The sequence below is a fragment of the Pogona vitticeps genome, chromosome 3 (assembly GCF_051106095.1).
Source record: "Pogona vitticeps strain Pit_001003342236 chromosome 3, PviZW2.1, whole genome shotgun sequence".
NCBI classification, from domain to species: domain Eukaryota; kingdom Metazoa; phylum Chordata; class Lepidosauria; order Squamata; family Agamidae; genus Pogona; species Pogona vitticeps.
The window spans coordinates 17,144,287-17,157,057 of NC_135785.1; the positions used below are offsets into that span (position 1 = coordinate 17,144,287).

Here is a 12,771-nt window from a genome sequence, read left to right on the forward strand (position 1 = left end):
ACCTCTTTTTAACTGACAAGAGTTGTCTCAAGAAATTGTTGCTTTTTGCCCTTGTGATGCTTTTTTATGACAGTCAATGTAACATATGGTGACAAAAAATTAATTCTGTTTTTTTTATATAATGCCAAGAAGGTGAAAGAACATATTCTTATTCAACCCCTTTGCATTTGGTGGACATTTTAATTCTTGGTGGGTATGAAAAATAAAAGACATTACCATTTTCAGGAGTTATAAAATATTTCCCTAACCATCATCCTAGCCATATTGATAAGCCTTAGTACACTGGAATAGCTTTTTCCACAGGCTCAGTGAATATTCTTCAACCCAACAACTTTAAAAAAAAAATCCCAGTGGATAAAGTTTAAAGGTGTCCTTTATTAAAAGGTAGTCTAATCCAAGTCTAGTTTAAATAATCATTTAAAAATGGGTCTTCAAATTGCTTTTCACTAGCTCCTGGAGAGCAAATGGGGTAGGTATAGGGTTACCTGCTCAATGTCTTCCCTAATATAGAAATATAACATTTCTACTAAATAACTATTTTGCAATTTGTGTATATGTGTGTGTGTGAGAGAGAGAGAGCAGATTCCTATCCAGTTGTGCTCAAGCATACAGGTGGGAAGCACTTTTCCACAGATGTGAAGGAAAATGAAAATTTGGGTCATACTACCTAATGGAACACACTCAGGAAGGGAGTTAAAGAGGACACAGAAACAGTCAACAGCTTATACACAGGAACTGTTTTAATAATTATGAAACACTGTTTTCAGGGCTTTTGTTTTGTTTTGTTTAAAGCATTCATATGGGAGAGTACAACCTGTGATGCAGGAGGAATAAAGGGAACCCTCCCATCCTGTTTCCATCTCTCTCCCAGGCAGAAGGATCAGAAAATACAGGGGATTTTTTAAAAAATGCTTATATCAAGTATGTTCTACATCTCTCATAAATATTGCAAAATTCATGTTGAACCCCATAGATATGTCCAATTGACATGTTGTCTTCAGCCTATGTATCTTACATATCCTCATGAATGCAACAAGAAATTACAGATTTCCTAAAAGAACAGACCTATGGAACCATGATGATAGTGGGAGCACCATTACAGTGATGATGGTGTATCAAGAAGCATCCAAGACATTTTGCTAACTGACACAGGCTATCACACACCACCTCTATTCCCTGTAAAGAAGGTGAGTGGACGGGCCACTGAGCTGTTTCCAAACACTAGCCGTGGGGAGAGAATCCTTCACCACACCTGAGGCGAAGGGGCCAATTTAATGGATGCAGAACAGAATATGGGGCACACACAAATTTGTCCTCCAAGAGAAAAGAAAGGCCAATGGTGTGAGAAGGAAGGGGGGGGCTGGGAATGATGCATCTACTGTCTGAGGTAGTAGCCTTATTCTGCTTACTGAAGGGCCACTCCAACAGACATTGGGTTTTATTATTATTATTATTATTATTATTATTATTATTATTATTATTATTATTATTATTATTATTATTATTATTATTATTATTATTATTATTATTATTATTATTATTATTATTATTATTATTATTATTCACCCTTTTCCTATTCAGTGTGGTCTGCAACTAAAACACAGCACCAGCTGCGCTCCTGTGCACATCTACCTGCAGTAATGAGCCACTGAATGTAACAGGACTGATTTCTGAGTCAAAATAAAGAGGATCATATGCTTAGTGGCTCCCCTTGAGAAAAATCTGCACACTCAAGCATGTAATTAGAACATTCCGAGGAGGAATAATTCAGGTTTGTTGCCACAGAGAGCTTGGATGGGTTTCATGATTCCTCCTGCTTTGTTCTGAAACATAAAAATGCTATCATATAACTTAGCAGTAATTAAAATAAACCAGAAAAAAGCATAAAATTATGAGGAAAAGTTAATTGTCCAGGTGTTTTCCAGATGTGAATGTAACAGTTTCATAGTTTCCCACAGATGAGCATATATTTTCCTGGACGCTAGCCTTGGGTGAACAGAAGAGGGAGGTGGATGGGAGGGACAGAATAAGTAAACAGTGCTTTTGTTTCGTTTTAAAAATACTTCTTAACTTTCCCCTACCAATTAGGCTCCTTGATATATATTCTGAATTGTTTCCATAGAAAATACAGTTAGGAGCATGCCTATCTAAGTGGACCCAGCTCCAAATCTGGACATCATTTGGTCAAACCGCCCTTGGCATCTCCTCCATATAAGCATCGTGCTCCTCTGCTGGGAGTTGTGGTCCAAAAAGCAGAATAGAGACTCTTGTTGGCCGTGAATGGTTTGAAACATTCTTTCCCCATCATTTTCTAATGTTTCCCAAAACCTGGTGGTTGGAATTGGTATTCTATCTGCAGTCAGATGTTGCTAAGGAAAGCACGCCGTTTGGGCGACTCAATAACTATACTAAAGTAAAGAATATGGAATAAAACATGTTGGTGGGAGCAGGAGGTTGGTGTTGCTTGGCAACGCCCTATCCCATTTCTTCCAACACTCCTCACCTTCCCCTGAGGCCAATGAAATGTGGGTACTCAAGTACTTCAAAAGCAAAGGCTGCAAGTTAAAGCCAAACTGCTTGGTAAGAGGGAAAAAAATTGTGAAGCCCTGTGGATCTGAAGCTGCATATTGTATAATCAGATGATTTAAAGATGGTCACCCATGATCTTTTGCAGCCAATGGTTCACTTCGGAGGGAGAGAGAAAGAACTGGTACCCCTAGAAGCCTTGCTGAAGTGTGACTTTCCTTTAAAACAAGGTGCACACTTCTTTGCTCCTTGTTTCAATCCAAAAGGGGGTTTCATGAAACCAGAAGTGGACTTCCAGCTTGTCCACTTCTATATCAACAAGCGAGGGCCTTCAAGCCTTTGAACCCAGCAGCAACAACCAGATCTTTGGCAATAAATCCCACATTTATTTATGTTTTGTTCAGGAAAGGGAAACTGAATAAGGGACTGCAGGTGAGAAGTCAAAGAGGTGTGGTGATTAGAAAGTTAGACTAGGATTAGTCTGGTCTGAGTTCAAATCCAACAATGTGGGTGACAACATGACTCTATTCCGGTGCTCCGTTGTTGCAAATACATATCACGTGGGCAAGATAACACATGCACTGCTGTGATGCTTGGAAGAGTATGTGGCGTGGGGTTACTGCCTCTCTTGTGTGCTCATTTGCCTCAGGGACTTTTGCCAATGATGGTCTCTGTCCCTGCTGTGCTTTCCTAGGTTTTTATCATTTTATTTTTGCTATATTTATAGCCTGCCTTTCCTGCAATGAGTTCAAGGTGGCATACACACACAGCTCTCTTCCCCCATGCTACACTCACAACAACTCTGTAGCTCAGGTTGAGAAAAAATTGCACTAAACCAAGACTACCCAGTGAACTTCATGGCCACATGAGGATTTGAATCCTAGACCACTGCTCTAATCACTACGCTACAGTGGATCTCAGAGTCATTTCCTAGACTGCCCTTCAAATGGAGGATTGTGCTTTATGATGTAAAACACACACCTCCTCTACGTACCTCTCTACAATCAGCTTGCGAAGTTTCAATTGTCAATGGCAGCAAAGAAGAACAGTTGTTTCTTTTGAACCTTTTCATTTTATATTTCTCATTTATTTCTTACATTTATGTCCTGCTTCTCCCCAGTGAGCTCAGGGCAGTGTACATGTTTCTTCTCTTACTTTTATTGTCCAAATCACTCTGCCATGCTGAGAAAAAGAGACAGAGAGACCGGTCTAGACTGCCTCATTTGGTTGTAGAGCTCTGGGTGGGCTGAGAATCTGGCTCTCTCCCTTCACCATCCAACTCTCTAACAACTATATCACATGGAATGCATCTCCCATGTCAACACTCTTAAAAAAGGGAAAATTGCAAGTATTTCCCCAAGAAAACAGAAATTATAGCTTGTAATTTTCCTATTTATAGAAAGAATATGGAAAACAATACTGTATGTTATCCTCTAGTCATCTCTGTGGTACCCAGTGTGGTGTAGTGCAGTGGTTCTTAACCTTTGTTACTCGGATGTTTTTGAACTGCAACTCCCAGAAACCCCAGCCAGCACAGTTGGTGGTGAAGGCTTCTGGGAGTTGCAGTCCAAAACTCGTGAGTAACCCAAGGTTAAGAACCAGTGGTGTAGTGGATAGTGTGTTGGACTAGGACTCTAGAAACCAGAGTCTGAATCTCCACAAAAACTCACTGGGGGAATGAAAGTGATGAAACCACGCCTTAAATATTCCCCCTACCTGGAAAGCCCTATTAGGGTCATTATAAATTGGCCCCGACTGGACAGCACATAACTTAGTTGTTGGTATAGTACATCGCTGAAAAACTTGGAAGTATTGCCCAATTGGAACTTCACTTTTCTCCCTGAGAGAAGTTTTTCCGTGCAGCACGGCATGTGGAAATTCAACGGGTGAAACTCTTCGAGATTATACATGCAGCTGAAAAAAATCATTACTGAATTCCTATCTGCCATGCAACTGTTAAAATTAAAAAATGCAGGAGCTGTGTTGGTCAAGGGGTGGGACAGAACAATGGTAACCCTCATAATTTAAAGTATTACTATCTCTACATTTTAATCGTATCTTTCTTTCAAGTATTGTAGCCGTAATTCAATACAGAAGAGGAACTTCATGACAGAATAAAAAACTCAGGGTTTTATTTTTGTTTTATAGCATCTTCATTTTTCTCCTTCTAGGCTCCAACTTACAACATGGGCTCTGTAGGCCAACAGAAATTTCATGTATTGTTTTGAAGAGGAAATTGCTCCCACAAGGATGGAAAAGATTGCTTTAATTTCACAGTTTCTGCCCTCCATGCAGTTACTTCAAAATCAAAAGCCATCAGAGGCCAGCAGAGGTAATTCCAGTTTCTTTTCTTGACTGCTGGTGTTTGAGGCACAGAGAAACATACTAAGTGGGGACCAAATCCATATCATACTATAAGCTGCAAGTAATTATTTCAAAACACAATGTGGATGGAGACTTTATAAGTCTGTAGCAGGGCTTCCGTCTCTGGTTTTCAAAGTGCAATAATGGGGTGCATGTTATGCTCTGAAGAATCTTGGTTTCCATTTTTATGTGGATCAGTTTTCTAGCCCTCATGGCTGTACTATTCAATCTGAAGAAGTAAAGTCTGCCAGGGAATCAGAGATATGAGGGGATTCCAGTAGGAAAGGAAGAGTACCATCACTCCTTATGCCAGGTTTTCTCAGCACGACCTTTAAGGAACATTTCTCATTTCTTGTATATAATGAAGCAAGGCTTTGCCTGGTCCAAGGGTAACACAGGAAAAAAAAGGGCAACACAGGAAAAAAAAGGAAACACAGAGGTAGTTTGAAGTCTGAGAAACTGTACATAGCTCTGCAGTTCTAAGATTTTTCAATCTAGCTCAGTTGTGTCTACTCTGACTGCTACTTGGTCTCCAGGTTCTCTGTTAGAAGAAAGACTTTTGCTGCCACCAGATATTTTAGACCAGAGATGATGGGCATCAAAACTTGGGACACCTGGCAAGGAAACATCGGCTACCTTACTCAGCTGTAGTGCCCCATAAAGTAAGTCTTCTATTTATTTATTTGATTTATACCCCGCCTATCTGGACCAATGGACCACTCTAGGTGGCTTTCAATATAAAATTAAACAATAAAATGCAACAGATACATGGCTAATACAAAACAACTAGAATAAACTAAAAAATATGAAAAGAAGAAGAAGAAAATCAAGAATTGGCTGGAGGGAAGGCCTGAATAAATAACCATGTTTTTAATTGGGTTTTGAAGATGCCCAGTGTAGGGGCCGCATGAATTCCTGGAGGGAGATTGTTCCAAAGGCGAGGAGCCACCGCCGAGAAGGCCCGGTTTCGTGTCTTCTCCTTCCGGGCCTCTCTCGGCGTCAGGCTCCTCAGCCTCACCTCCTGACTCGTGCGGGTGATCCGGGTAGACCTTGGTGGAAGTCTCCTGGCAACAAATTTGGGGAAGATTATTTTGGAATTCTTGGAGAACAACTAACCCTCAGGGTAGGTAATATTTTGCAAAGGTGAGCCAACATTCTGCACTGAGGTAAAGTGACTTTAGATGTAGTTATTTTGTTGAATGATATAGCTACAGGTTTATGCACAGCTACCCTTGCTTAAGCCCCTTGTGAGATCAAACAGCCTGAATCGTGGCTTTTTGCTAGATTGTGGCTAGTAAAGTTTCATGAGCATTGGAGTGGAAAGGATGTAGTATTTCTATGATCATTCTATGATGGTTATTTTGGTGCATTTTCCCATCAAGAAGTCACCCTGTCAATCAGCAACTTGCACTGTCCTTTTCTGTCTAAATTCATAATACATGTGGCAAAGATTAACCCAAGATAAATCTTGAATTTCACACCATTTCCAAGGCATGATAAATCGCTTCTGCATCAGCCATAGAATAAAACAGGGAGGCCGTAAACCCATCAGCTAATGGAATAGGTATGTGTTAAGCAAAATGATACATATCCAATTGCTGCCTCCAGTGAACAGGTGTGGTAGCTTTTCTGAAATATACCATAACTGTTTGCTCAGAGATTGCTTCAGGAACAAATGAAAAGCATATTTATGTGATGCCACTCCTTTTATCATGCAGCTTTCAGGTTTCCTAAAACTATCATCTGTCTTGTGGGAAGCTGGTGCTATCAATTTTGTGAAATGCTAAATCCATGTCAGGTTTTAGTTTGAACTTCACAGGAGCTATTTGAACCTAGCCTTACTTCTAGGGGTGCACAAATATCATCTGCTTCAATTTAGCCTGAATTATTTGTCCTACAAATCACAAGACACCTTGTATCAAGCTGTTGCCCACCCACTTCAATATGTATCCAAGTATTCAGAAATATTTTATGTATTTGTCTGAATGGCAAAAAAAAACCCACATTAATATGCAGCTCTGATATTGGGCAGTGGTTAAATTCAGCTCCATCAACTACTGCTTGACCTCCCATGTGCAGGTAAACCTCTTTCCTTTCTTCCCCAACCCTGGCCATAAAAGCTGTGGAATTTAGACAGCTGTGAATGGTACTGTGACCTACCCCTCTCAAAGCCTGCATGACAGTACAAATTCCACACACAGAGGAACTCAACTGATTGGACTGAGATCCTGTAATCTGAAAAGAAAAATAAGAGGAAAAATTGTGCAATTCTTCCTACATCCTCAAAATGAAAGTGATGCAAATCTCTCTCTGTTTTGGACATGATGCCCTCACAAAAAAGCCACTGATCACATAAAGAGAAGAATTCCCTCCTTCTACTTTGGGCTTCCTGGTTCTTTTATTTTCCAAGCTTCCCATTTTTTGTTTTTTTAAACCTGAGCTCTATTAAACCTTGAAATGCCAAAATAATTTTCAGTGCTTCAGATAGGTCTGCTTCAATTTGAATGCCTCTCTGGGTTCCCTCACTTCACTTTTGGAAATGGATAAATACCCCAACTTCACTTCAGAATCTGAATAATTTTTAAAGACAAAGCACATCCCTACTTACTTTTAGCAGAAGTTAAACAAAACAAGATTCCCCTTTAATCATAGAATCATAGAAAAGTGAAGTTGGAAGAGGCCTACAAGGCCATCAAGTCCAACCCTCTGCTCAATGCAGAAATACAATCAAAGCTTATCTACCAGATGATTATCTAAGTTTTTCTTGAATGCCTCCAGTGTTGGAGCACTCACCAATTTCTGAGGTAACTGGTTCCACTGTCGTACTGCTCTAACAGTTAGGAAGTTTTTCCTGATATTCAATGGAAATCTGGGTTCCTTTAACTTGAGTCCATTGTTGCGTGTCCTGCACTCTGTGGTGCCACATGGACAAAACCAGCATGAACCTCCAAACTGAGGTTCGTGCCCATTTCTACTCCCATCCCAGGAATTCCCAGTCCTTGATCTGACCATGTCCCCAATATGGAGAATATTTAGACCAGCACTTTGCATATACTGTATAAGAAAAATAACTCTCTTGGATTGGTGGGTTGTGGGAGTTTTTGTCTAAGAAAATAACTTTTCTAACCTTTGATTGCACTATATACCTATTTCATTTAAATGTATGTATTTCTGTGAAGATTTTATCTCAAATATGGAAGGTGACATGGATGAGCTAATCTATTTGTGGTCCAAGTCAATTTCCCATGTGTTCATCCATAAGTCTTCTTTCATCTATTTCCGTATTAATTTGCAAAAAACCTACAGGAATGTATTAATATAATTCCACACCTAAGTCACAGACTTAAATTACAATATTAATTTTATCAGAAAATCTGCATTTAAAAATTGTTATCAATATGCATTTCTCAAGTATTTTATCCTAAAATACATATTTTTAATTTTCATTTTGAAGTAAAATTGTGTGTAGGGGGGAAGCCCTGGAGATAATGATTTTCCATTTTGCCTATTAATCCTGGAGTTATGGAGCAGATCAGGGCAGTTTACAGCAACATTCACAAATATTAAATTTCTCAGGCAACATCCTGACTAGCATTGCTAAGCAAACAATAATTCACACAACACACAACAGCACCTTCGTCCTATTGTATCTAGCATTCTGGAAAACCTGTGATATATCTCTAGTGCTATGTTTTCATTGCTTTAAAAGTTTGCTAATAATTCCTCTGCCTGTTTGTGGTGTATTCTGTATTGTCTGATGGCGAATTAAAGAAGAAATTTGATATACCTTTTACAAAATTTTAGAGCTGGCTAGCTAGCTCAGTGGATTAGGTATGGCCAGGATCTCAATTACTCACTGTACCTCCTGTGAGTAGGGTCAGCCTGTATCGCCTCGGGCAAGCTGCACAGTCCCAGGGTGCCCTCAGAAGGTAAATGATAAACGACTTCTGAGTACTCTCTACCTGGAAAACTCTGAAGGGGGTTGCCATAAGCAGAACTGTCTTGATGGCACACAATTATTATTTTTATATTTTCCACATTTTAATTCTTTACTATAATTGCACATATCTCCAAGCTTTTAGGGGAACGGACTATTCTAGGCTTAAACCAGAATTTGTAAAGGTTGTTGTTTTGGTTTACAACTCCCGGATGTCCTGCCTGAGGTATTCTGAGAACTGTAGTCTTTTAAAAGTAACTTTTACAAGTCTGGGTTGAACAGGCAGCCTTGCGCCAGCTAAATTTGCTTTTTGCTGACAACGTGGATCCTATTCTTTTTTGCTTCTTACATAAGAAAGAAAAAGAAAAGCAACACAGACCCACCAAATATTTTTCTGGCAAAACATTGCACCAGCGAGAAGTAATTTGAGACCCAAAGATAACAATGGTGTTGTTTCTGCTTTCCTATCATCAGAGAACCTGTCGATAGCAAATGGGAAGAAAAACAAAACGTTCATTTAAATTGTAGGAGGTGTTGTATTTGCAGCAATTAGTTCTCAACTTTCTCATAACTTGCTGTTCTGATGCGGGGGCCCAACCAGCTTTCCCAGGGATCACACTGTGTGGGCTGGAAGAAGCTGCAGAGATTTTAGGCTTTTGTTGTTCTTGTTACACTTCATGCAGCCGTTCTTAGATAAGCAAGGACCAAGGCCATCGTTTACTGGGGTGGCATTCCAACCCTCTACAAAAGATGTACAGGTGAAGGGGAGGGTTAAGGATGGACTTGAAACAGTAAGCATTCATTGGTTGAGTCATGAATTCCAGGGCCTTTGCGATGAATCACTGCAAAACAGTATGGGAAGCGCAGGCCGCTTGTTGCAAACGATTTCTAGGAAATTTCTGCAGAACATGCAGGAGATGATAATTGTGAAGCTACAACGTTAGAGTCATTTAATGGTATGAAATAGTCTAGGGCTCGCTTGGTTGAGTTTTCTCACACTAAGAGTTTTTGCAAGGTAAAAACGCTTCTACATTGAACACAACTTCAGACAAAGGGGAGTTTTGGTGGCCTGGCTACTCTGAATTTCACTGGGAGCTAAGTAGGAGGTTGTGATTTGAGGCCATTTTCACATGTTGACATGTTACCTATGCCACAACCATGCATATTAATTGAATAAGTTATCTGAAGTCTAGTTGTGTGTTGAGGCCAGTAGCTGGAACCCAGTGAGTGCAAGAACTCCAAGTAAACATTTTCCTCTAAAAAAATCTGCATCTCAGTTGAGGAGCTTATTTTCCTTGGGTCAGACAATCCTTTCTAGGCTCCCTTCCTTTTCACAAAGTCGACAGTCTTGGATCTGGAGTTAGCGTCCTCCACTTATGAAAGAGTTCATGCCAGGGTATGATCCTACAGTCAGTCACCAGGAATTATGTAGCTTTTGGAGGACAGTACGCTATCCTGGTGCTTGAGCTAGGTTTGGAGGCTCACATGTCTCTTTAGCAGTGCTTGAGCCGCATCTGCCTCTGTTGACTCCACTGGTTTCCTAGTCCCTCAAGTCTCTGCCCAGTACCAAATTCATGATGTCTTCCTACATAAACTTGTCAACCATCAACTTTATTTCTCATCGGAAAACAGAAAGGACAATGTTCAACTACCCTATTTCCCCGAAAATAAGACCTAACCTGAAAATAATCCCTTATTTCCGTAGGCGGGATTTTTCAGGATGCTCGTAATATAAACCCTATCCCCAAAATAAGCCCCAGTTAAGTGAAACCCCGCCCTCCACCATTGTGCAGGAACCAGAAGTAGATGACATGACTGTATTTGAATAAATGTAGATGGTTGTACATGAAAGTAATAAAACATCCCTAAAAATAAGCCCTAATGCGGTTTTTGGAGCAAAAATTAATATGACCCTGTCTTATTTTCAGGGAAGCACAGTACATAGGCGTGTTTCCAGTCATGTCATTTTATTAGTGTGCACAGTTATACTAGTGATTGAGCATTTTTGGAGTCAGTGCAATTTCATATAGTTTTTATTGTGCAAACAGGTGAATTAGGGGTTGCTCAATAGTGTAATCTAGTGCAACTGTAGCAGTGTGGCTTTTCACTTTGTTAGTGCTGTGTTGAATTTAGGTTGTGCAAGGAAACATGACTACTTCATTTTTATACCAGATACATGGTGTTTGAGAGAACTAGTGTGGTGTAACAGATGGAATGTCAGATGAGGACTCAAGAGATCTGGCTTCTAATCCTTGCCTGGCTACAGAAGCTCTCTTCTCTACAGAAGAGCCTTGTGGCACAGTGGTTAAACTGCTGTACTGCAGCCAAAACTGTGCTCATGACCCAAGATTCAATCCCAGGTAGCCGGCTCAAGGTTGACTCAGCCTTCTATCCTTCCGAGGGGGACAATGCGTAGCCTGCATAATTAACTTGTAAACTGCCCAGAGAGTGCTTGAAGGGCTATGGGGCAGTATATAAGCAGCTCACTTTTTGCTTTTCGGCGGAGGCAACAGTGAAGCACTGTTTGAACATATCACATACCTTAAAATGTCTATTAATAAAATAACAACTATGTACCATGTAATCAGTTCTGACCTTTTGGGGGTTTTCCAGATAGAGAATATTCAGAAGTGGTTTACCACTCCCGTCTTCTGGAGGCACCCTAAGACTGTGCAGCTTGCCCAAGGCCATGCAGGATGGCTCAATTTGCAAGAGGCACAGTGGGAAATCAAACTCCCAACCTCTTGTTCTGCAGCCAGATAACTATATCGCTTGGACAGCTTTGTTGTTGTTATGTGCCATCAGGTGGAGCCACCATAAATCAGAATTGAGTTGATAGCATATTGTTAGTATTGGTATTAGTACCAACTCCAGGTCTCCAGGCTTGAATGGAGGTAAATTGACCCAACTGAGCTGGCCAAGTGGTTGCAATAGGTTAGCCACAAATTCATGTGTCTGTAACTGGACAATTCTTTGTATTCCCAACTGCCACGTTAATTGCATTGTTTGAACCTTACATCAAAGCAAATAGCTCATTCATTGTTGACTTATGCAAGTTAATAGCATAAGGGTATTTTATAGGAATTAATTTATTTGTAGGAATATCTCTTTCCTGAGTTGTTGGAATTCATTGTTGGCATCTGCAATATGGGGACAAAATGCTTGCTTGTATAATCAAAAGAAAAGAGGAAGACTTTTCTCTGCTGACAAGATTTCAAAACTTTGAATGCTTTTTAAATGGCAATTTGGTCAGTCATAACAGAGATACGGACAACTGTGGGTTTTAGTATTTTCTTTCTTATGTACTAATGCTCAAGCTAAGCTTTCCTGTTCTCCCATCTTTCCAGAGCTTCCCAATTGTGGTTCTTATCACATCTGTTGCTGGTAGGATGCCTGTCATGTTGAAGACTACGGTCAGAGGCCACCGTCCCTGTGAGTCCCGTCTATTAAATGCTTCCAGAAAGATCTCCTTGTTATTTTTTCAGAACCATTGGGGAGCTCTCTGGAATGTTCCTGTGGCTTTATGACAGCCTTCAGTAAATCTCACAGAATCTTACCTATTTCCAGGACGGTTTGCTATGTGAATGTTTGGTATTTTAAAAAGCTTAGTTTTGTTACTGAAATCTCCTGTCTTCAATCCCCCTCCCCCCCCCCGGCCATGGTGAGAATCCATGTTACTCTCGATCAGGCTGGGGAACATGATCTTTGAGGGGTCCCGTGTTGGCAGTGGGATGGGCTAAAGCCAGTAGTGGGTGGGGCCAAAATAAAATATGAGCAGGGCTGCCCCTATTTTCTATTCTGGGCAGACCCATGTGGCTCACCTGGGAGAAATTACTAAACTTGAAGGCTTTTGAGGCCTAGCTAAGACTAGTTCCATCTAGCTTCCTTTTCAGAAAGAAGGCTCCCAGCTAGCACCAGAGCAGTAACAGAAAGCCTGGGCAGAG

The 12,771-nt window shown here is 40.4% G+C and overlaps 1 long non-coding RNA gene across 1 annotated transcript; it reads left to right on the plus strand.

Moving 5' to 3' along the window:
* The first annotated feature begins 4,213 nt into the window (after positions 1–4,213).
* Positions 4,214–12,430, plus strand: LOC140706067 (uncharacterized). Its single transcript, XR_013543202.1, has 2 exons — positions 4,214–4,858; positions 5,427–12,430. It is a non-coding gene; the product is annotated as an uncharacterized LOC140706067 (long non-coding RNA).
* The last annotated feature ends 341 nt before the right edge of the window (positions 12,431–12,771 follow it).